Source organism: Synchiropus splendidus, chromosome 1, assembly GCF_027744825.2.
Source record: "Synchiropus splendidus isolate RoL2022-P1 chromosome 1, RoL_Sspl_1.0, whole genome shotgun sequence".
NCBI lineage: Eukaryota > Metazoa > Chordata > Actinopteri > Syngnathiformes > Callionymidae > Synchiropus > Synchiropus splendidus.
In genome coordinates, this window is record NC_071334.1 from 3,759,169 (window position 1) to 3,783,461 (window position 24,293).

The window sequence follows — 24,293 nt, forward strand, 5'->3', positions numbered from 1 at the left end:
GATAATGCTGCTGTCATGCTCAGTGTGTCGCTGATGCCCTCATGCACTTACTGCTCAGATTTTTATCCTGAGCTGAGAGTGGCGCGCTGGCGTATTCGCCATCTGTGTGTGTGTTGGTTCTCTGCGCCAACACATCAGTCCTGCTCGCCATAGGTTTTGTTTTGTTTTTGCCTTCGTAACCTTGAGAGAATAGTGTCACTTCCAGAGTGGATTGAAAAACAGTGCAAACCAGAGAACTACTCCAGCATCTGAGGGAAATGTGAAACATGAGCATGATAAAACAGTTAAAACCCATTTATTTCAATTGGAATAAACAGGTACGATTAGCAAATCCCTGCGAGAGAACTAATGTTTGTCGAGCGACTCATCATTTTTACCTGGAGCTGCTGCATTCAAGTGGCGTACTGGGGATTTCTGTTCAAAACCAGAGGGGACGGACAGAGAAAACTGCCATAATTCAGGGTTTCCGCTACATGTAAACAAGCCTGGCGCACCGCCACAAATTCAGAAAGCTTATCGCTTTTTAAAGATGAAACCAAACGTATTCAAGCAAAGCACGAACCTTGACACAAATGGATAATGGTGGCAGACATGAACATGGCGGTTTACTGCATGTTTTTAATAGGAAAATCCTGAATGAAACATGATGACTCAAGTCCATTGCTCGCTGAACTCAAGTACCACATTTCTGAAGGACATATGAAGAGACGGAGCGCGTGAGGACGACTGCGAATTAGAGAGGGATTCACTTTTCTTGTTTAAAAACAGGCGTTTTTATTGTCGCCAATTCAGTCAATGTTTTTTTTTTTTTTCGTCTGTGGGGGGGCTGCGAAGCGCGCACCACCTCAGTTTCATAAAATCCTGGCGGAAACCCTGAGATTGCTCATGGCAAAAGAAAGATTCTGGCTTTTTGTTCAGTTGTGTAGTGGTTTTTCTGTGATGCTTCTCAGGGCCACAGTGGGTGCTGGTTTTTGTTGTAACTAATCAGGAGGATGACCCACCAATAAAGTGTCTCAGGTGACACCTGACTGTTTAACTGTGTGCCTTGCACCCATTGTGGCTTGTATTTGGATCAGCTTCAGAGCCTTTGTATATACCGTCCTGCTCTTGTTTTGGTTTCAACCTGCAAATATCTTGGTCTTGTCTCTGTCTCTATCCAGTCTTGATAATGTCTTGGTCTCGGTTGCTGCGGTCTTGACCACAACACTGGGTCAGAGGTGAGTTCCCCGGTCCTCAAAGCGCTGGTGTGGTGTGGGTTTTTGTTCTAACCCATCAAGAACGCACATTTTAGCCAGTGAGGTTTCAGCTGAACCGAGCAACACCAGACTGAGAATCACTCCGAAGATACCTCCGAGGTGAAAAGGTGTCCTCTAGGTTGGTTGGAATAAAAAGGCCTTGACCCCATCCTCAGTCTTTATGTACGTGACGCGCTTCTGACGCACTTCAGCCTTAGCATCGGACGCAAAAGTCCACTTTCCCAACTTCAAAATATTGTATATATGGGATTTAGTTCCCACCCCAACACGCAAGTGGCTGGTAAAGGGGCCAAACTACATTTTCCCCTCTTACATGGCTCATGACGTCATTGTATGTCACCATCAAACCCAAATACATGAGAGCTTGGCTCAGATATGAGGCTGGAATCATGGCGCTTTTCATCTTCAGACGGCCGGCATGAAGGCTGTTGGGTTATGAAGTGATGTTGCTCAGCGTGTGTGGTCAGCACAATAACACTCCAGACAACCTTTTATCTCTGAGACGCATTGGAGGTCTGATCAAAGTGAGGGAAGCGGCCACCAGCGGCACGTGGAGTGTGTATTTATGAGGATTTTCTTCTTTGCAACTGAATGAATGACTGAATTTTTTTTTGTTCTTGCATCACTTCCCTCATGAGTCAGTCAGACGTGTTAACATTATATGAGAGTGAGTCGATGATCTTTGATTGATGATAGCCTTGAGCCAAACACAGTTCATGGGTTGTTGTTGTTGTTGTTATTGTGGAGTCATGGTGGCGCTGAAAGAGTGCGCAGCGTCTGCGAGAGACATTTATCAAATGGCGGCAACATATTCGCTAAACAAATGAACTCAAGTGTCGCGCTGTAATAGAGAAAAGTGCACGACTCCGGAGTGTTTTATAACAACATAAAGATTAATTCCACTTTTTAATCCATCATTTTCAAACTTAATGAAATTGCTTCTGATTCAGCAAAACACTGCCATTTCACTTCATTGGCTTTCTGCTCGGGTCGAGGTTTTGTCGCGCTAATTTGATATCGTTTTATGGCTTAACTGAACTGGATGGCACTGGCAGACCACTGGGCTATTTTTGTGTGTGGCTCGACCGCGCATGAAATGGAATTAGTTTGACTCTTGCAGATGACCAAGCGTGTTTGAGGGAAACAGTGCGTTCTGATACTATTGGTTTTGCTTCTGTGATTGTTTTATTTCGGGTGCTGCCGAGCGTAAATCCCTTTATATTCTCAAGTGGTCAGGCTCAGCTGGACATTTCCTATTCATTTGCCGACAGTATTTGCTGTGTGAACTGTTGCTACGTTCCATCACCAGTCGCCTTTTCCTGGTTGTTGCATATTAGCTCTGGTTGATTCAAATATTTCCACCCATCCTCACTCCCATGGCGTAATGTACCGACACTGGGATAGTGGACTTTTGCGTCGTATGCTGACAAGAGACGTGCTGTCGCTCTCTTCACTGAATCACGGTACTGAAAGTGGTGGACTTTAAATAGCAATTGACACATTATTAAACATAGAATGAATGGAGCGCCATCCCATGTTTTACCTAACCCCAACCCCCGTTCTTTTTTCATGTGTCTCGCTGGCAATGCGCCAACAGGCAATGCTGAAGGATGCCTTTTTCGTCAGTATAGAACTCAAAAGGCAACTTTCCCGATGTCAATACACGTAACATCCGACTTACGACCTGCTCAACTTATGTCCACCCGTTTTTTTTTTTTTGTTTTTTGTTATTCAATGTCTGGCAGCGCGTATGACAGTTATTCCAGCATCTCTCACACAGCCATCTACCACTACAGAACCACAAGCCAACGTCGGTTCTCGACCACAATCCGTTCCAGACGGCCGTTCGAGAACCTTAAAATAGTCTTTTGTAGGAGTGAATGTAGAGTGTCTGCTGCAGGTGGCTGTTCCTCTATGTGTGTGGCCGCTGCATGTGGGAGGGGTTGCCGAGTGAGTGAGGTCTCTCCAGAAGTGAAGAGGTGCCCGGTGCGTGTCCAGCTCTGAATGTGCGCTTCTGTGCAGTTTGGCTGTGACAAAGTCATAAACCAAGTCACGCTCTGTCCCAGACTGGCCTCATCCCTGTCCCAGCTCCAGCCCACAACAGGACATCAAACCCTGGAGTGAGCGCTCCAGCACCTCCCCTGTGACACTCTACCACGGTCCAGTGTGGAGACAGGAAAGGTTTTACACCTCAATATGAAGAAAAAACAGTCAGTAAATGGAGCTAACGGGACACGTCTGCATACAGAGGCTGCGTTATACACAATAACAAAGCGCCTCGTGGGTCAGCTGGTCGGTCCGCGCATGTTATGTTTTTTCTGGCTTTTTTCAGGGGCGTTCGAGTTCTGGATTTTCGGATGTTCCAGATTTGCAGATGTTACATCCGAACCGGGATCGGTTGTAGTTGGCTGTTACATGTACATGACGCCACGCGAGTGAGGAAGGGTTGGATATTTTCAAGCCTGTATATATTAGTGATATAGGTAGATGAGGTATCTTGAAACTGTATTACATGGTTGATGAAACTGTTGTAATTTTCACAGGCCGCCAGATGGCGCTGTTGGTTGAGAAATGATGATGATTTTATTATTTACAGCAGACAGCACCATCTGGTGGCCTCTGAAAATCAGGACACTGTTTCATGGAACCTCAACTACCCATCACTAATATATGGTGACGTTAAAACATTGTCATTAAAACATCATTTTGATGTGGACGAAAATGAATTTGCATTTTCATATATCAAAATGAATTTATCAAAAATGCATCCAAAACCCGACTAATACTCGCTGCGATATTGGACCCGTCAAAAACAACCCTCCCTCCGGGCCTGTAGTATGCAAATTTGGAAGCTGAACAGTTGTGACAACAGCAGAGATGAAAGTGAGATGAAAGTCTGTTCAATGTCAGGTTTAGTTTCAAAGTCACGACAGACGCGTCTTTCGACAAGGCTGAAGTTATTTGTAGCAAATGTCGATGTGAACTCCGTTGTCCACCGGCGAGTCTCGTGGTATGTTAACACGGACCTCTGAAAGCAGAAGCAGTGGGAATCCTTCGCCCTCACAATGAACGAACACTGCATTTCACATGCAAGTCTGATGGATTCCATCATTTCCCTCTGTGTGAAGTCGTGTCAGTGGCCTGTTGGGACCTTTTTCCTGGCTTGTGTGTCTCCAAAGGTGTAACATTTGCTGCTCCATGTTGCACTCAGGTGAGGCAGATAAGCATTTATCGCTGCTCAAATGAGCTCACTCGCTGGGGAGCAGCTCATCTGCACGTATTGTTGGCACTGATAAGAACTCCACGTTCTCCGAGACATTCATCAGCTCAAGTCGAAGACAATGCCGACTCGCGCTGTGACAGAGATAACGCAACACAACCACAAGCGGGAAGCCGCGTCTCATGATTCAAGGCCACGCTTTCCATTCAGAGCGAAGAGAAATATAAGATCAAGTGCAAAACAAAGCAGCTCAACAAGCGCAAATAGATCTGGGTGTTTATCACTGTGATGGATATGTTGAACATCAATGCTGTCTGACGCCTTCATATGAGCGACAGGAGGACGGGCTGAGCGCTGGGAAGCAGATAACATGGAGTGACAGATGTAAGTTCACCAAAAGATGCTTGAAGCTTTGGAGCTGGGCGACACTATCAGCGCACTCTTCTGGGGTGCGTTCAGTTTTTATTTTTTTATTTATTTTTTTTGGGAACCGAACCTCAATCTGACTCACATTGAGATGACTCTTGATCACCATCTTTTTCCAACTCTGTAATATAGTGTGACGGGCAGAGACCATGTGGATGGCCCTCATAACAATAAAGTAAATGTAATAACCATGTTATTATGTTTGATTTGTGATTCATTTATGTGTAACACCATTGGTATCTTTTTGTGAAAACTCAGCAAGGAGACAAGTATTTGGGAGGAATATCATTTATCATCCATTATGCATTGTGATTTCAGAAGTGTGTTCTGAACCGATGGTCGCGTCGGGTCTCACAGCGCCTTTAAAGTAGCTCGCGGTTGCTAAATGGTTGGTGACCCCTGTTCGAACTAACATTTTAGCAGATAACACAACATGAAATACATTCATATTTGTGACTTTTTTAAAAAGGTAAACCATGTTTCTCGAGTTTAGCAGTTGTTAAAATGAATTAGCACACTTTATACTTTTTTTAAAACTTTACTCATCTTCTGTTGAGTTTATTTATGAAAAAGAAAATATTTCATGATATTTAGATGTTTATTACATTTATTTTTATTCAAAAATTCAAACATTTTATTTTTTTTCTTCTTTTTTTCTTCAGTAAATTTGATGAACATGACTTTCACCTGCTTCTGCTGCTGGTTTGACTTTTCCATGACAAACATCTTGGCTCCGATCACACGGTTTCATGTCATTTCACAAGGTTTTGGTTTGTCGTTGTATATCTGGTTATTGAACACATATCAAATCAGGAATTCTGAAATCTGAATTTCTCTATTTTCCATAATCTCAGTTTATGCTAAACCAAAGATACAATTAATGCGCTCAAGTCCTGGGATCCAGTTGTAGAACACGATATGAGATCACTGTCTTCAGAGTGAAGCTGAAGCTGTCGGTCAAGGACAGTCGCGTGATGAAACCTGTTGAACTTTGAAGTGGATTTTGGCAGTTCTTAACTTGCCGCACAAGAAGGCTGACGCCAAGGTTGCCTCACACAAGTGCAGCCTCACTCGGTGAAGAGACAGAAGTGGTGGGTTACTGCGTAATGACAGACACTCCTCGCCCACAGCGGATTGTCGGTCTGACGACTTGCCATTTCGCATCACTCTGCCGGGATGAACGGGACACAAACATGATATCGCTCCAAACCATACAGATGGCGCAGCAGATAACATGGATGTGGGTGAAAAAAAAAAAAAAAAAAAACAGTCACAGAACTTGAGTGATGCTGATGCTGTGACACAGCGCATCGAATCTCGCGGCCGACCACGGAAATGGACCTCCGGCCTTGGTGGGGACGACACAGCTGGAGGCACGGAAGGGATCTCAGTACAAGTGAAAGGGATGTCAGCATCCTGGAGACCGTCGCATTGTTCAAGTCTCGGCTGACCCCGGGCGGCTTAGAAATCCTCCTCCCAGACGCCGAGGGCTTCTGTGGGTTACGTTCTGAAATGCTCTTAAGTCGGTAAGGTGGCTAATCTAGGATCACAGCAGGGGGCGCAGAGACGGAATGGAGTTAAAACCCTGTTATCCAGTATCATATGTCCGGGGTTTATCATGCGCAGCACTGGACAGCTTTCGCTTCGTAAGGGGAAATGATCCGAGATGAGCGCTCGCATTTGGCGCGGGAGCTACATTCGCACAGCCAGGAATGAAATGTGCATCGAAGCAGACTTGTAGAACGCCTCAAAGATAAGACGAATAACTGATTTATTTCTAAATTTCTGACTTGTATATGAGCCGTATGATTTTTAGAAACAAATGCAAATACAGTACCACTATCAGACAGTAAAGTACATGCATAGTAGCTTTGTTGTAGATTGTTCCCTGCTGTCTGGGAAAAGAGGGATGGTCATTTATCATCAGCTATTGCTGGTATCATTTGCTTTCGCTGCTATTGAGTTATGAAGCTGGAGGTCTTTTTCTACACACACAGAACATTGAAACAATGTTTAAAGTTTTTGTTTGGAATCTGCAGAAGAAGTCGTGCTGACATTCCTGCCGTTTTGTTGGTCTCCTTCAATGTCTCAACACTCCAGTCTTCTAATATCGGCTTCACATGCCCTCTGGAGGCTTCAGAGAACAATGGTTACGTTTCGGTAACCTTACATTTTCCTTCAGTGAGCTCGGCCCTCAAGAGCAAGAGTCACCGAACTGTCCCTGTTCTAGAGCAGTGATTCTTAAGCATAGAGCTGAGGCTCATGGTTGAGTCGCGAGCACCCCCGAGAGGGCTGCTTGAAGTGTTTTTGGTTTTGCACTTCTGGACCCTGGGGGCCGCGAGATGCTCAGTTTTAATACACTTGCCACACATGGTTGCAGTAGTAGTGTGTTATTGAACCAACTGCACATTTGCAATAGTTGCCAACTTCTCGAAAAACAAACAAACAAAAAAAGATAAGTTCTCGAAAATGAAGTGACAAAGAAAGTGATTTTTATTTAGACTTTAGACTAATCTTCTTTTGAGTTTATGATGTTTAGTTACATTTATTTTATTCAGAATTTTATTCCTTGCGTACATTTTTTTTAAATTTCTCAAGAGTTTTTTTCTTCTTTTTTCTCTTTAGTAAATGTGATGAACATGACTTTCACCTGCTTCTGCTGCTGCTTGGACTTTTCCATGATAAATATCTTGGCACTGATCACGCGGTTTCATGTCATTCGACAAGGTTTTCGGTTTGTTTACATCGATGGTTATTGAGCAGTATCAGTAATTCTGAAATAAGAAATCAGTAATCACAGGAATGAATCAGTTCTTTTCCTTGAATGGGCCCATTTGTTGTGGAAGAAGTGGGGCCCGAGGTCAAAAAGGTTAAGAAGCCCTCCTTACTTCGGAGAACGATGGTTACATATAGGTAACCTCATGTCTTTGGACAGTGATGCTGATGAAAATAAGAAATTAAACGTCCGAGTAAATGGATTCATAACAATAATAATGATAATAATATATTATAAATAGTTGAAGTATTATTCATATAAATTTTGTTTCTTATTGTCGGTAACCGCGGGTAAACATTTGGTGTATTTTTCTCTGCTTTATGGCAGGTGAGGCACATAACAGTGAGTGTAACACAGGCTTAACTAATGGTACTCTTTATAACACGTGGCTGTAGCATCAACGTAGATGTGAGTGACATTTCTAGTTGAAGCATCGAGCACAACCAAGAGCGTTGATGCTCTCTCTGCGCGGATATGATCTGTTAATACAGGGATCATCCGGAGCGACTGGAGCACTGCACGTCTATCACCGTCTGCATTAGTCGAGTCTATTTCAGGAGGATCTTTTACCATTAGTTTGATTTGGCGTCTTGGATCGATTCCGACTAATGAGGCCAAACAACACTTCACCTTCCTCAGCATTGAAAGCACGGCTCACTGATGCCTTGCATTCTCCTCTGCGTCACGGCGCTTGACTGTCGGGAGATGGTCTGCGCCGTATCACACGCTGGGATTGTGTAACCGCCGAGCTGAGTTCTGCGGATGTCACAGTCTGAAATATCACGTCTCCGAGTGGAAGAGGTGTCGTAAACTCTGATGTTGACTTTCATTCCTCCCCGGGGAGGCGTAAGAATGATTTCAGAGATTCGCTTACGTTTCCCCTCACGCCGACTGTAATCTCACTTGTGTTTTCCGTCGGAGCTACACGGACTTGTATAAAATGAAATATCTGACGGCAGCAGAGGAAGGGGAAATCTTATTATGATGCAAATCTGTCACATAAAAGTATATTTCACGGTGCGACAGGAATCATTTGGTTTGATGTTTTCCTTTAAAACAATACTGATACTCAAACCTCATTCTTGCCTCACACCTTGCTTTCTCTTTGACAAGAGGTATTTGTTTGTTTTTCCCACCCTCAGCTATTTTCAAGATCCGTTCAGCTGTGACCTTGTTCTCCTCACACACCCTGCGCTCCCTCCAGACTGAGAGGGGCAACATGGGAGTTGGGAGCTCCAGTGGGGTCGGTGATTAGACTGACCTACAAAAACATCGGAGACTGTGTTTAAAACAGGAGCCCACACAGAGACTTAAGAACATCGGAGCTGATTCGCGCCGATGTTTGGTTCAGAGTGATGGTTCAGGTGAGCCATGTGTTTTGGATGGTTGGGTTTAGGGTGAGAGGCCGGAGAAAGGGTTATGGCAATGAGAGGTGCGACAAACCTGTTTGTGTACTTGTATAGCTTTACTTGTAGGGACAAATCTTGCAAACACACCCACTTGTGGGACCGTATGGACCAACAAAATGTCCCCACAAGGTTCAGCCTCAATTTGAGGACGAAACTTTGAAAGTAACTGGGTCTTTATAACTGAATTTCAGTTTGGTTCAGAGTCCTGGTTCAGGTGAGCCATGTGTTTTGGATGGTTAGGTTCACGGTGAAAGGCTGGGGAAAGGGTTATAGACATTCAATCCAGACCAGAACCTCCTGTCACAAGAACAGCATTATTCCCCTCGACAGTCAGACTGATCAGTTCGTTTTATTGTATTTTATTTTGTTTTGCATGGGAGCTCCTGCGATGAGACTGACCTACAAAATCATGGGAGACTGTGTTTAAAACAGGAGCCCTCGCAGAGAAAAGTAGACTTAAGAACATCAGAGCCTATTCGCGCCGATGTCGCGACTAATGAGATCATTGCGTAAAAAAAAAAGGAAAAAAAACAAGGGAAAATTGGGCTCTAATTGGGAGCATATATTCTCAGCAGCTAACGCTGGCAGACGGCTGTTTTCGTCCCCCCCTTCAAGCATCTCCATTCTTAGGTAAATTCAAGTCCATGTGGTGAGGTACAGTCATTTTCAAACTCACTCGCAGTGTGGAGAGATGTAAAGTGATGGCTAATGTTTGATTTGAACTGCTCCACAGTCGCCACTTTCCAAACTCACATCACTGTTTCTCCCCAATTTTTTTTTTTTTTTTTTCACACTAACTGCAACTTTCAGTCAGCAGAAGAAAAAAGAGAATTAAAAAGAAGAATCTCTGTTGAAAGGTATGTCTCTTAAAATAATACAATGGGTTTTTGGGCTCCGTTTTAACAGATTTGTCTGAGTGCAGCTTTGACAATTTGTGACAAGCGAAAAAAAATCAAATGATTTGGCTTCGACGATTGGAAATGAAACGACATCAAAGACACCAAAAGCTTGTAAATCCTTTTCTGAGCCTGCTGGTGATTTTAAGAGTGTTGGTGAGCGTGCTGACACTGGACACAGAGAACAGACGAGTCATCATTGGGGAGGTGGTTCAGTCCCAGGTTTCGCTCGCGTTAAACTGCAGACCAACTGCTGTCAAGCTGTTGGTCTGAGGAGCGGCAGCAGCGGCACCAACATCCTTCCTGAGTGTTTTTGTTGTGTGCATTTGTTGGAGATCAACATGACGTTCCTACTCTGTAAAATGTGAGGGATGACGCAACCAAACACTCCCCTTTATTCTCATATACCTCGGTTCTCGACCACAGTCCGTTCCAGACGCCGTTCGAGAAGCGAATTGTTCGAAATCTGAATCAATTTTTCCCATTACAATGAATGGCAAAAGAACTAATGCGTTCCAAGCCTTAAAACAGTCTTTTGTAGGAGTGAATGTAGAGTGTCTGCTGCAGGTGGCTGTTCCTCTATGTGTGTGGCCGCTGCATGTGGGAGGGGTTGCCGAGTGAGTGAGGTCTCTCCAGAAGTGAAGAGGTGCCCGGTGCGTGTCCAGCTCTGAATGTGCGCTTCTGTGCAGTTTGGCTGTGACAAAGTCATAAACCAAGTCACGCTCTGTCCCAGACTGGCCTCATCCCTGTCCCAGCTCCAGCCCACAACAGGACATCAAACCCTGGAGTGAGCGCTCCAGCACCTCCCCTGTGACACTCTACCACGGTCCAGTGTGGAGACAGGAAAGGTTTTACACCTCAATATGAAGAAAAAACAGTCAGTAAATGGAGCTAACGGGACACGTCTGCATACAGAGGCTGCGTTATACACAATAACAGAGCGCGTCGTGGATCAGCTGGTCGGTCCGCGCACGTGATGCTTTTTTCGGCTTATTTTGTGGGCGTTCGAGTTCTGGATTTTCCTTTGAAGTCCGAAGCAAGAAAAAAAAATTTTGTTCGAATTACTTTTTTTCGAACTCCAAGACGTTCGAAAACCGAGGCACCACTGTATATATATATATATATTGTGTGTGTGTGTGTGTGTGTGTGTGTGTGTTGTTGTTGTTGTTGTTGTACAGCTATCCTTGTGAGGACTGACTCTTGGAAACACACTTCCTTGTGGGGCTCTTATGCCTTTGTTGGGTTCAGCCTGAATTTGAGGATTAAATCTTCAAAATAACTGGGTTAAATAACTGGATTTCAGTTTGGTTCAGAGTCCTGGTTCAGGTGTTTTGGATGGTTAGGTTAAGGGTGAGAGGCTGGGGAAAGGGTGATGGCAATGGGAGGTCCCCACATAGTGCGACAAACCTGTGCGTGTACTTGTACAGCTAGACTTGTAGGGACAAATCCTTGGAAACACACCTGCTTGTGAGACCTTATGCATTTGTGGGGATAATTAGTTGGTCCCCACAAGGTTTAGCCTCAAGTTGAGGATTCAACTTTGAAAGTAACTGGGTCACTATATTTGGGTTCCAGTTTGGTTTGTAGTCCTGGTTCAGGTGAGCCATGTGTTTTGGATGGTCAGGGTTAAGGGGAGAGGCTGGGGAAAGGGTTATTCAGGGCCATTCAATCCAGACTAGAACCTCCCTTCACAAGAACAGCTTTTTGTTCTGTGTTTTTTAATTTTTTTTTTTTATTCTTATTTTCCCACTTGGTGGGATCCTCGCTGACATTGGCGATAAAGCTGATTCTGATGAGAGGTCCCCACAAGCTCTGGTGCCGCCAGTTTTCACATCTGCACGTCATCAGTTCTTCGTGATTCAAAGTTACAAATGAGGTCAAAATTTTGCCCCACATTCTTTCCCCTCACGTTTTTCTTGCTCGTGAAAAAAAGGCGAGGAAATAGGCGAGCCGAGGAACAAGACGCGTTCCAAGTCAATTTCGCCGTTTTCAGTGTGACTTCAAAGCAGCAGGGCTAATCCTCTCACGCCCGCTCATTAATAATCCGGTTATTAATCCGTTTAGCCTCTTCCACGCTGCGCTGTTTGTTGGCACGATGGCGGCGGAGAGGAACCCGGCCGTTTACTGGAATCTGCCTGCTCTGTGGAGCTGGTGTGTAACTTCATCAGTCAGTGTGAACGGCTGAACCCCACAACGTTCCAGAAGAGTGGGCGCTTCAAGGCACTGGCTTCTCCTCCTTGTCTAGTTTTCCTCCACATCTTCATTCTTTTCCATTTTGTTATGTTTTGTTCGTCTCATAAATGGAGCGAAGGTCGGGTGACTTTATCCCCTGTTGGTGTATCGTCGCTTTTTATCTCTTCTGATCTGAAATACTGCAGTTTTACTGGCAATTTTACTCTCTTTTCTGTAGAGAGATGAAACAATCGAATCAATTCTACCTTAATCTGATGTGAAAACCCAAAGAGCCGAAGGTAGACGGACGCAGGAAAACGTATGGCGGCTTAAAATATTAAAGTATAGAGGCAATAAAGTGTAGAACTTTTAGTACAATCGTCGCACAAACTGTCAAGTCAGTTTTCTATTCCAGTGTCTTTATTTAAACTTCATTGAATGATTTTAAATCATTTTGTTTTTGGAGTTTTATTCATTCCATTTCTGGAAGTGACAGTAGAACTAGTTTTTCATGGGTTTGACTCCGTCTCCCGCCTGGAGAGGAGCTCTGACACCTGCCTGTGATTCTCAGTGGAAACACCAACCGGACCCACAGAGGAGGCGGGAAACATAGATGAGGGACATCTCTTATGTGTTCACTGCAAACCTGGGACTCCATGCTGGCGACCATGGGCTGCAGCGGTCAAATGTATTCGCTCCGGCCAAGAAAAGTGCTGGGATTTATCAGTCGCAAAAACATGAGAACTCACCGCTGTATGAACTGACTCACCATGCTGAAACCATGCATTCACGTTCAGCCAATTCTGCACGTTTAGACTCAAAATGAAGATGAAAAAAATCTATAATCCAAACTGCACTTTCACATTCCTCTTCATAACTGTGTATTCTGACTGAAATGAAATAAAAAGTATTAAAAAAAAGGCAGTTCTAACTTATATTTTCAGTGAATTATCACTTTAATGTCAGAATTCTGACTTTAAAGTCAAATCCTCTTCTATAATTTTCACTATGTTTTTTAAATTCTATTTATGTTTTTCTTTTTTTTTTTTTTTAAATAAAATTCAATGTGAATTGTCAAATTAAAAAAAAAAATCTGACAATTGGTACACGCTTTGACTCACAACTGAAATGAATAATTTATAATCCAAATTAAATTTTAATTTTCCTCCTCATGGTGACTCATTCATTCAAATTCAAAGAAAAAAGCTGGTGATGGGTGGATGAGGTATCATGAAACAGTATCGCAGGGTCTATGAAACAGTGTCCTCATTTTCAGAGGCCACTAGATGGAGCTCTTGGTTTAGAAATGATGTGAGGTTTCATTGAATTAGTTGTTCAAGTCCAAACATTTAACAGCAGACAGCGCCATCTGGTGGCCTCTGAAAACCTGGACACTGTTTCATGAAACCTCATCGACCCACGACTGGGAAACGGCAACAAAGATTTGATTTTCAAAAGCTACGGCTTTTAGCTTTTATTTACCAAAAACTCAAATGGATTAGTCACATTACAAGAAACGCTTTTTTTTAATTTTCAGACTGAAGTTGCGTTCTTTCACTTGAAAATAGAACAAGAAACCAAAATGCATTTTAATTTTCTTGATGACAAAACTAAAAAAGAAACATGACTTTTTTTCCATTTCTCTTCCCAAGACGCCAAACAAAGCTCCACGATTCAAATTGAATTGGCAGCCCAGAGTGTGGCTGGAGGGCAACGCTTCTCTCTCAACAGCAAGTTGTTGCTGTTGTGTCCAAGTGTCTGGCAGAACTGGAGACTGAAGGTTGTCATCACAGTTGAACTTCAGCGCACCTTGACGGGATCAAGTCGGGCTCCATATGATAAAATCACCTCCCCTGACCTGTGACTCAAACTCCCTCAAGTCAGGACGCGAACATGTCGGGCTAATGAACGACGACTCAGCCGTTCTTAGTTACTGAAGGGACTGAATAAGCAGCTGATGTATAAGCAGGGGCCACATTGTCTTCCAACTGCGCAGGGACATTCACTCGAGGTATCTGGACTAATTCCATGTGGAGCAGCCAGAAGATCAGGCGTTTTTTTTTTCTTTGAAAACAAATGTTGAGCAGGCGAATCTCAGGAGGCACTGAATCTTTTACTTCAAAACAACGCCTCTTACTCTTCGCATTTAATGGCTCACTGTGATGTTTATTTACTGTAACTCTCATTTAAAACCAGTGTTACTCACATTCCTAATGGTGACTTCCTCCACATTTGCTCACGCCATTTTAGCGAATCACCTGCAAACCATGGGTGATTCCACCATGCTCATTTCTAAATACCGCACACTGGTGGTGGGTCGGTGAGGCTTCATGAAACAGTGTCCTGATTTTGAGAGGCCACCAGATGGCGCTGTCTGCTGTAAACTGTTTGGACTTGAACAACTAACTTCACATCATCTCTAAGCCAAGAGCGCCATCTAGTGGCCTCTGACACTGTGTCATCAACTCTGTGATACTGTTCGGTGGTGGACCTCCGCTCTGATTTGAATTGGCATCACTTCCAGCTGAACGGGAGCGGATCACTCAGACAGGAAGTCAGTCTGTGGAATGTGGCGTGCGCATGGGACATTTTCATCATAAAACCCTTTGTGTAGAGTTTTTTCAGAATTTACTATGAACGAGCAACAGGAACGTTATGATTTGGACAGAAGTCTGCGTTGTGTGTTTTTCAGCAGAGCTGGGTGTTTCACCTTCCCACTGATGGAGTCCAACGAGAAAGAGAGTAAACTGCTGAACTTCCGTCACAACGCCGAGCGTTGCCCTTCAAAATAAAAGTCCCTGTGCAATGACAGGAATTTTGACAAACTTCATATATATATATATATATATATATATATATATATATATATATATATATATATAGCATAGTAGACACAGAGCACAACTTTTTTGGAAGTTTTGAGAGGATTTTTCGGACTTTTTCAGACATTGCAGGCAACAAGTCAGTGAGTTTGAAGTCACCTTTAAATACATCTGGCAGTTTGTGATCTTGGCAGCGTAAAGTCTCTCAGTTCTGACTGGCTGTGGTGTAAGAATGAGCAGCAGAGCCATTGGCGAACCGTTTTTATCTGCCACCATTAGAGCGCCATCTCAAGCCTTTCGCTCGCTCTGTCTCTTCCGCTCTCTGCCTGCTGTTTAATTGACATTTCCATAGAGAAACTGTAAAAGTCACCGAGATGTCGGCCGCTTACTTAACAGATTAAGCAGGGAAGAGTTTCCATTCTGGGCCAAATAGCCTTTTGGAGTCTTCACATTTTAATTAACTGCTTTCTTGCGCTACACGCTGTCTGTCTTGTGTTCTTTGTGTTTGCTGTTGGGTCCCTTTGGTACGTCCATTATCCTTCTACACTGCATCCTCCCAATCTTCCCGCACACAGGACGCTACCTTTAAAGATAGCGTCAGGTAAAATGAATCGGGTGCTCACCACCTCAGAGGGGAGGCGGCACTGAATGCCAAACAGCGCTGCGCCGCGATTCCAAGCACGGGAAAGGGGGGTCCACGTTATGCCTTCAGAACTGTCCGTGGAATGGAAAGTAAGAGGGGCTTCGAGATAACGCAAAAAAAATGAGGTGGCAAAGAGTCAGAGAGGTGTGGATTGGGGTCGTCCGAGGCGTGAAAATGAGATCAGAGGGCAACAGCAGAATGGGTTGTGCATTTCATACGACTAAAATCCTTCACTGGAATATTCGATTCCCAGTTAAGGAGTTGAATTGTATCGAGGTGAGAACATGACTGGGGCTGAGATCAATGATTCTATGTCGACATGTTTGGGTTTTTTTTCCCCGTCCATCCATGGCACTAAAACAAATCGCATTAAAGGTATTACTTTTTGTGACTTAAAAAATGCGAACTAACTTTCATCCTCCGAAGTCATCAAATCCATGAGAGAAGCGTTCAATACTTCACTTTTCTTACAGACACAGACTGATCGGTGTTGGTCAGAAGTCTGCAAAAATGAAAGAGGTGCTTTCGCTAGCTCACCCTGAGGAGCGTAATGAGCGTGATGCTGCAAAAAGACATGAAAAACCAGTAAAAACGATGGCCACCAATTAACATCTGCTGAGTGCCATAGTTGCCCAGAAAGCCGATCCACTCCGTTGGTTGCCAGTTTTGGAAAAGAAGAGCCAGCACATTACTGAGTGAGTGTGTGTTGAACGGAGCCTGTCTCCTGGCTGAAGTTGCAATTATTATGACCGTATCGTCGGTTAAACATGAGGCTGTTGAGGACCTGGAGTGGCCTTTGCCACGGTCACTCTGAGACTGCGGCGCTCACGTGTGCCTTTCAAAAGTTCCTCAGCGGCATAATACGGCTGCTGGGAACAGGAAACTTGAAACAGCTGATACTTGTAATTGAATTTGCACTTGATTTGTGAGAGTCTGGCTGGAGTTCACTGCATTCATTTGCACTCTGTGTAATTAAAACAGAATGTTCCACACGTTGAGATGAAGCCATTAGTTCCAAAGTGTCTTGCAAAGGTGCAACACTCTCAAGAGCAATGTCGTCCAGCAGCTCACTCTCCACAGACTTTACCCCTTATGTTTTCTCTGCCCAGTTTGAGATGGCTTTTTCTCACGAACGTCTGTGGATCTTCAAACAAGACTGGGAGAGTCGGACCTGGAGCTCAGAGACGCCATTCATGTTGACAACACTGTAGTCTGAGACGTGCCAGTACTCCATTATGTTTGTTCGAAAGTGAAGGCTTGATGCGCTGTTATCGCAGTTTCATTCATTTCAATAGCCAATTCACTTTACAGTTACTCGAGTTGAACGAGTCAGGGTGGGGGGGCGGTAGTAGGGGGTGGAATAGCACAACAACAGTGCATTGTACATCTTTCACGGTCCTTCTAAAGGCCCATTTATGCTCAACGTTCCATACGGATCCGGACACAGAGGGAGCCTTCTGTCCGTACTCTGCCTTCAGATCGTCCTTACTTCTGCTGAACGGAGCACTACCACTGGAAACCATGGGGGGGAGTGTTGCTTCTGCTACCCGACATGTAGCTCTGAAGAGACACAAAGAAGACAAAACAATGGTGGAAAATCTCCGTCCTCCGGTGGCGATATTTTTAACAGCCTCACCGACCACCGCCTCCGACAACGCTGCCTCCCTTTCCTCTTTTGTGCAAGAGCTACATGATCAATACTGACGCCACAGTCGCCATGTTGGTTTGACTCTGGGCTGCCCCCCTGTGCATATATTTGAAATGGAATGGTAAAACTTTGTACGTAATGGTCTACCTCGTCGGGGAAAGTGTCGTCGGAGAAATTTGATATTTTAGTTTTTTGGGTTTTTTTTTTTGTTTTACCAGGACTAGCGTTAGTATTATCTCATGATACGTGAAGTGGACAAACACCTCTAAGTACACACATTTTTTTTATTTTTTATTTTTTTTAGCATGGTATAAAAGTACATCAAATATCCGGAGCTTCAAAAACGTCTTTGGAGCACAACATTAATAATGTACAGCAATGCATTATTCCAACATAAAAGAACTTGGATTTCTTTAAATGACCCTTTAGTCTTATATCTTTATTCAATAAACCTGAAAACATCTTTTATGAGATGGAAAATTCAGTTGGCCAGTACATAGACCTTCAGTCAACGTCTCAGAATGCTGCTTTCATCTTCAACAGTTAAACACAGCATAATAGAAGCGGAGGTTAAATTAGTAGCCACATCCACTGATGGAATCAGAATGTTTTATCCGCTTATTCAAGGCTGAATGGCAAGTCTCCCCAAAGAATAGGGCAGTTAAAGCATTCATCCTTTTGATTGACTCGTTCTTCCATGTATGTCGGGAGGTTGATGTGAGAAACATTTTCACTTGGAGGAAAAGTGAAGTTTATATATATATATATATATATATATATATATATATATATATATATATATTTTTTTTTTTTTATTTTATTTTTTTTTTATTTTTTTTATTCAGTGGTACCTCGGTTCACCTCGGACCACAATCCATTGCAGACGGCTGTTCGAGAAACGAATTGTTCGAAATCTGAATAGATTTTTCCCATTACAATGAATGGAAAAAGAACTAATGCGTTCCAAGCCTTAAAACAGTCTTTTGTAGGAGTGAATGTAGAGTGTCTGCTGCAGGTGGCTGTTCCTCTATGTGTGTGGCCGCTGCATGTGGGAGGGGTTGCCGAGTGAGTGAGGTCTCTCCAGAAGTGAAGAGGTGCCCGGTGCGTGTCCAGCTCTGAATGTGCGCTTCTGTGCAGTTTGGCTGTGACAAAGTCATAAACCAAGTCACGCTCTGTCCCAGACTGGCCTCATCCCTGTCCCAGCTCCAGCCCACAACAGGACATCAAACCCTGGAGTGAGCGCTCCAGCACCTCCCCTGTGACACTCTACCACGGTCCAGTGTGGAGACAGGAAAGGTTTTACACCTCAATATGAAGAAGAAACAGTCAGTAAATGGAGCTAACGGGACACGTCTGCATACAGAGGCTGCGTTATACACAATAACAAAGAACCTCGTGGGTCAGCTGATCGTTTATGTTTTTTCCGTTTTTTTTCAGGGGCATTCAAGTTCAGGATTTTCGTGCGAAATCCGATGCAAAAAAATCTCGAAATTTTTGTTCGAACTCTGAGTTGTTTGAATTCCGAGACGTTCGAAAACCGACGCACCACTGTATATATAAGGAAATTAAATTTCTAGCATGCTCCGTGTACAACAGCAACATGTATAAAAATGTGAAATATAAAAATGCAAAATTCTGTGGGGCCCTTAGGCCTTCGTCCTTTTGCCGGACCCAACAAGGCCAAGCCTCAGTTTGAGGATGAAGTCTGCCAAACAACAAGGTCATTATCATGAGGTTGACGTTTGGTTTGGAGTTGTGGTTAAGATTAAGGTTTCAAACCTGGCAGTTCAGAAAGCAGGAGTGAAACGTTGAGTAAAATGGACTGCAGGCAGTGATATAAAGACACGTACACATGTGGGTGGGGTGGAATGCAAATAAGAACTAGACGATACATTGGAATCATCTTCAGCTCGGGATGGTTCAGACGCCGCAGTTGTGCTTTTATTGTTCTGTTTAGTGAATAACATGCGTGTTCTTTTATTGACCTGAATTAAAAATGCACACACAAAACCATGGAAGACCTTTCAAAGACAATTGCAAGCGAGCGATGTCGTTCTTACAGAGATATGTGAGGAGAAAATGTTGTCCGTGTGATCAGGGTCAATGTTGAAAACCCGTATTTTACCCAGGCAGTGTAAAGAATTCCGCCACAGCATGACAAAAAAAAGAGTCCTACAATTAAATGCAAATCATAAGAATGTACTGCAGCCTTAGGAAGAGGAACAAAGGAAGAAACTCATACCTAACCACATGTTCCTCTTTTTTCATCGACATCTCTGCTGCGGGTTTTTATATTGTTAGCTGCTCCGTGTAACAAAAGAGGTGCTGGAGATGTTGTGTTAATGTTTCTAACATGATAAACATCTGTTGCTGTAGTGATGTGGTGACTGCACCAAGGCCAGGAGGAAAATGATGAACATAAGGATGGTGTTGTAATAGAGCGCACGCATGTCAGACACTGGTTGGACTGGAGGAATGTCACTGAATTTGGCCGCTTTATTGCCCATAGTGCACGTATATCATCTATTGGATCGGACGGTGCCGAAAGTCACCGCGACTAAAACACGCACAGCCATTTTATGGGTTGTCAGTAGCAACTGACACGTGGTTACACCTTGAATGAAAGCAGCGCCATCCCATGGCTTAACAAACCCCAACCTCCGTCTTTTCTTTTTTACATGTTCAGTTGAAAACCTTATGTGTCAACATGCAACGCTAAAGGCTACCTTCTGCGTCAGCATAGGACGCAAAAGTCCACTTTCCCAACGTCAATATATTACGCCATGGGAGTGAGGATGGGTTGTTTTTTTTCAATATCAACTGCCGTAGTTGAATAAATAAAATGCACATTGCTGGTGTGATATTCAAAGACTGAAATGAGAGCTAAAGTTAAGGCAGCAGAAAAAGCTGTTTGGAGACGTGTTTGACAGAGAACTCGTCTCCTCTTCTGGAGCCCTGGTGACTCGTGCTTTCCGGACAAGTCGACCAAATCGATTGTGTTCTCTATCGATTCTCCAATAGCCAATGGTTTCCTCCTGACACCAACTTCACAAAGACTTCACAAGTTTCTTGATAAATCATTCTGCTCACTGAGGCGAACGGTCAACTTCTGATTACATTCATCTTTAATTTGTCACGACATCTTTTTCACATTAACAGTGACACCTTGGATGATGAATGATGCCTCCGCTGAGGAGCTTAAAGCATGCAAATAAATCTCATGTTTCAGACAGCCTTTTCCAGTGTTTTCATGCAGGCAGTGGGCGATTGAGTGGAGCCTTTTCTCTTGACTGAAGAGGTCTCTTTAAACATTTAAGATGCTCACATAAGTGACTGAAGACTTGCATGACTTCACCGGCTCTTTGCTCCTGATAAAGTCACACATTCAGGACGCTGTGTTGCTCGAAGTGACTTGTGGTGTCGGGCAAGAGTTCAGCTCTGTCACCCGACTCCATTTCCAGCAGAGGTAGTGCTTTATGGTTTATTTATGTATTTATTATTGCAGTGAGCCAATGCAATTTTTGAATTAAGAAGTTTTTGGTCCAGGAGGAGTGGTAGAAGAGAGCAAAAAGGCGAGAAGAGGTGCAGTTTCCAGAGGGAGAAGATGTAGTCAGACGCTGTCGGCAACAGTCGGACACTGAGCCTGGCTCAGACTGAGAATAAGGTGTAGTGATGTAATTGGCCACAGCGAGATGTAAGCGCCTTGACAGGAGAGACTGGACTGGATCCCAAACCGGATCACGGATGAGAAGCATGATAACACGTTAAATATGTGCGTCCTTCAAGACAGCCTGTTCTCCGTTCCTCCATTTATTGCCTTTCGCGTCCTATACTGACGACAAATGCAGCCTTCAGCGTTGCATGCTGACACATTAGGCTTTCTACTGAAGCAAGTTCCACCTTCCACAGCAGCATGACTCAAAAAAAAAAAAAAAAAACAGTGAGGGTCAGTAAAGCCATGGGATGCTGCTCCTCTCATTCTCCTTTACTCCGCCTCCCCCACAAGTTCTGTATTTTTCATCTCATCTACATAACACATAACATTTATAGATGTTTATCTGATCCACTGGAGATATTCTTCCTCATCTCTGAAGCAACAATGATGATGATGATGATGATGAAGGCTAGATGTCATCACTTTTTCCCTATTTTTCTTTTCCCTCACATTCCAGCTACACAGTAAAGCGTCGGCCTGATACACGTTGCGAATGGACGCGCTGTCACTATGGCTGAAGCAGTGTCACTCAATATCATACTGTACCGGTGAAAATCTTCGTCAAAGTGTGAATATTCACCTTCAATAAGTGTCGCTCAGATTGAAGTTACAGGTGTCCACCATCAGCTTGTGTAAAGTAGGAACTACTGGTGATGGGTAGATGAGGCGTCATGAAACAGTCGTGCAGGGTTGATGAAACTGTGTCTAATTTTTAGAGGCCACTAGATGGTGACGCACAACACGCAGGGAAGCGGAGGAAATGTGAGGCGCTGGGAGACTTTGAGAAGTTCCCTTCACTGGATTAAAGTGGGCGTCAGTTGCTATTCATTCCCACTTACGCGGCTCTCTCCTTACTGTCACTGTAGCTGCAATGCTACAGGGGCTTTAAATAGCAATTGACACGTTATTTCATGTGGCGCAAAAGGAGCGCCATCCCATGGCTGACCTAATTGCAACCTCTGTCTCTTTTTTTGACGCCTGTGGCGTCTGGATATGCAGCGGAAGGCGTAATCAATCGAAAGCCCTGCTGCCTTCGGTGTCAGCATAGGATGCAAATTCCACTTTCCCAATGCCACTATATTACGCCATGGGAGTGATGGTGTGTTGTTTAAAGACCTATGCGTCGACATGCAACATGGAAAACTGCATTCTGTATCAGAAATGGTCACAAAAATCCACCTGACAATAGACGCTGATGGAGTGAGAATACATTGGTACCTGTTCCAGACGGCCTTTCGAGAAGCGATTTGTTGGAAATCTGAATGGATTTTTCCCGTTACAATGAATGGAAAAAGAAACAATGCGTTCCAAGCCTTAAAACAGTCTTTTGTAGGAGTGAATGTAGAGTGTCTGCTGCAGGTGCGCTGTTCCTCTATGTGTGTGGCCGCTGCATGTGGGAGGGGTTGCCGAGTGAGTGAGGTCTCTCCAGAAGTGAAGAGGTGCCCGGTGCGTGTCCAGCTCTGAATGTGCGCTTCTGTGCAGTTTGGCTGTGACAAAGTCATAAACCAAGTCACGCTCTGTCCCAGACTGGCCTCATCCCTGTCCCAGCTCCAGCCCACAACAGGACATCAAACCCTGGAGTGAGCGCTCCAGCACCTCCCCTGTGACACTCTACCACGGTCCAGTGTGGAGACAGGAAAGGTTTTACACCTCAATATGAAGAAAAAACAGTCAGTAAATGGAGCTAACGGGACACGTCTGCATACAGAGGCTGCGTTATACACAATAACAGAGCGCCTCATGGGTCAGCTGGTCGGTCCGCGCACGTTATGTTTTTTTCTGGCTTTTTCGGTGGAGTTCGAGTTGGATTTCTTTTTGAAATCTGAAGCAAAACGGATTCTCGGATTTATTTGAATCCGGGACGTTTGAAAACCGAGGCACCACTCCATGTTGTCTTCAAGAACCAATGAATGGGCTGCCAAAGATGACAATGTTTTTCATGGAAGCATTTCAAATCAATAACATCTCAGTAGAGTTGGAAGGAATGTTTTTTTTTTTTTTTTTTCTTCATCATATTTGACAAAATTAGCAGAGGCCTTGGATCAGGGTTTGGATCAGGAGCCCGGCGAGGTCAGTGGTCCATGGAACAACTTTCCGTAAGGCTATGAGTAATTGAATTGTTGCTCCCTCTGTTTCTGAAGATTGCAACATATCATTAGATCCAATGAGGTGCATTAGCGTGAGGGATGGCAAATGCAGCAAACTGCATCTCCCCATGGTCCTTCATTAGCCGCTAATCCACTGATGATTGTTATTAGTGAGAAAGGCCTCTGCGTGTGTGCGTGTGTGCGAGTTCACGGCGGAGTGTCGATGCATGCTGGCGTCCTGCTCTGTATATTGGCTGTGTGATTTATTATCTGGATAATGCCATCCCTCCTTCCCCAAAGCGCCGTTGTCCTTCTGCCAATTAATTCAGGATGCGCTTCGGCCAGAGGGAGCCAGCGAATGAGGGAGAAGGAGGGATCATCAAATCCCCGCTTCAGTCCTGCGAATATGTTTTGTAAGATTTGACTGGTTAATTCGCCTCTTCCGTCTTCTTTTGATGTCAGCTTATGCTCTTTTCTTCGCCAGCTCCCTCTAACAGCGTGGATGTATGCTGCTGCTGCTCGGCCTCCATCTGTTGCATTGGTGTTTCTATAACAACGGTGTGGTCGTCGCGCAGCCGCCGCCACTTCACTCTTTGACTTTTCCTTTTATTGACGGTCGTCACAGGAAACTTTTCACAAACACTCCCTCTCTTCAAAACGTGACTTCATTGTTGGAAGCTTTCATAATGACGTCCAGTCAAAGCAACATGGGCCTCATTTTCCTCAACAACCCTCCCAGCTGAGACCTTTCTCCAGAAGAAACTCTCCTGGGGTGAGGAACCTCAGCGAGGGCCTTTGACTCTTTGAGTGGTTCTGCACTTTGGTCCCCACTGATTATAATTGCTGGCTGGGATGCTAAGAAGGCCACCTCCTCATTTCCCTCTGAAACCTGTTCTGCGTGTCCACCTCATTCTTACGTGAAGTTGTCATGGTTATTTTAAAAACTCTATTTTCAGGCTGTCCATAGATTCACATTTGATATTGTACGGGTGAAAATCTTCATCAGGAAGTGAAGATTCCTCTTCAATATCACAGTCAAGTTCGCGCTCTTGCTCTCTTGTTCCTACTTCAGACAACATCCCACATCTTCACGACAAATCTGGGATAGAAACACGCCCACCAATGTTGCTCGGATCAAGCTACAGGTGTCCACCATCAGCTTGTATAAAGTAGTCACTACTAGTGCTGGTTAGACGAGGCATCATGAAACAGTAGTGCAGGGT

General features: G+C 44.1%; 1 protein-coding gene across 2 annotated transcripts in view; it reads left to right on the forward strand.

Moving 5' to 3' along the window:
- Positions 1–24,293, forward strand: part of si:ch211-186j3.6 (neural-cadherin) — a 323,558-nt gene that overhangs the window by 62,131 nt on the left and 237,134 nt on the right. The gene's annotated exons all lie outside the window — the stretch shown is intronic.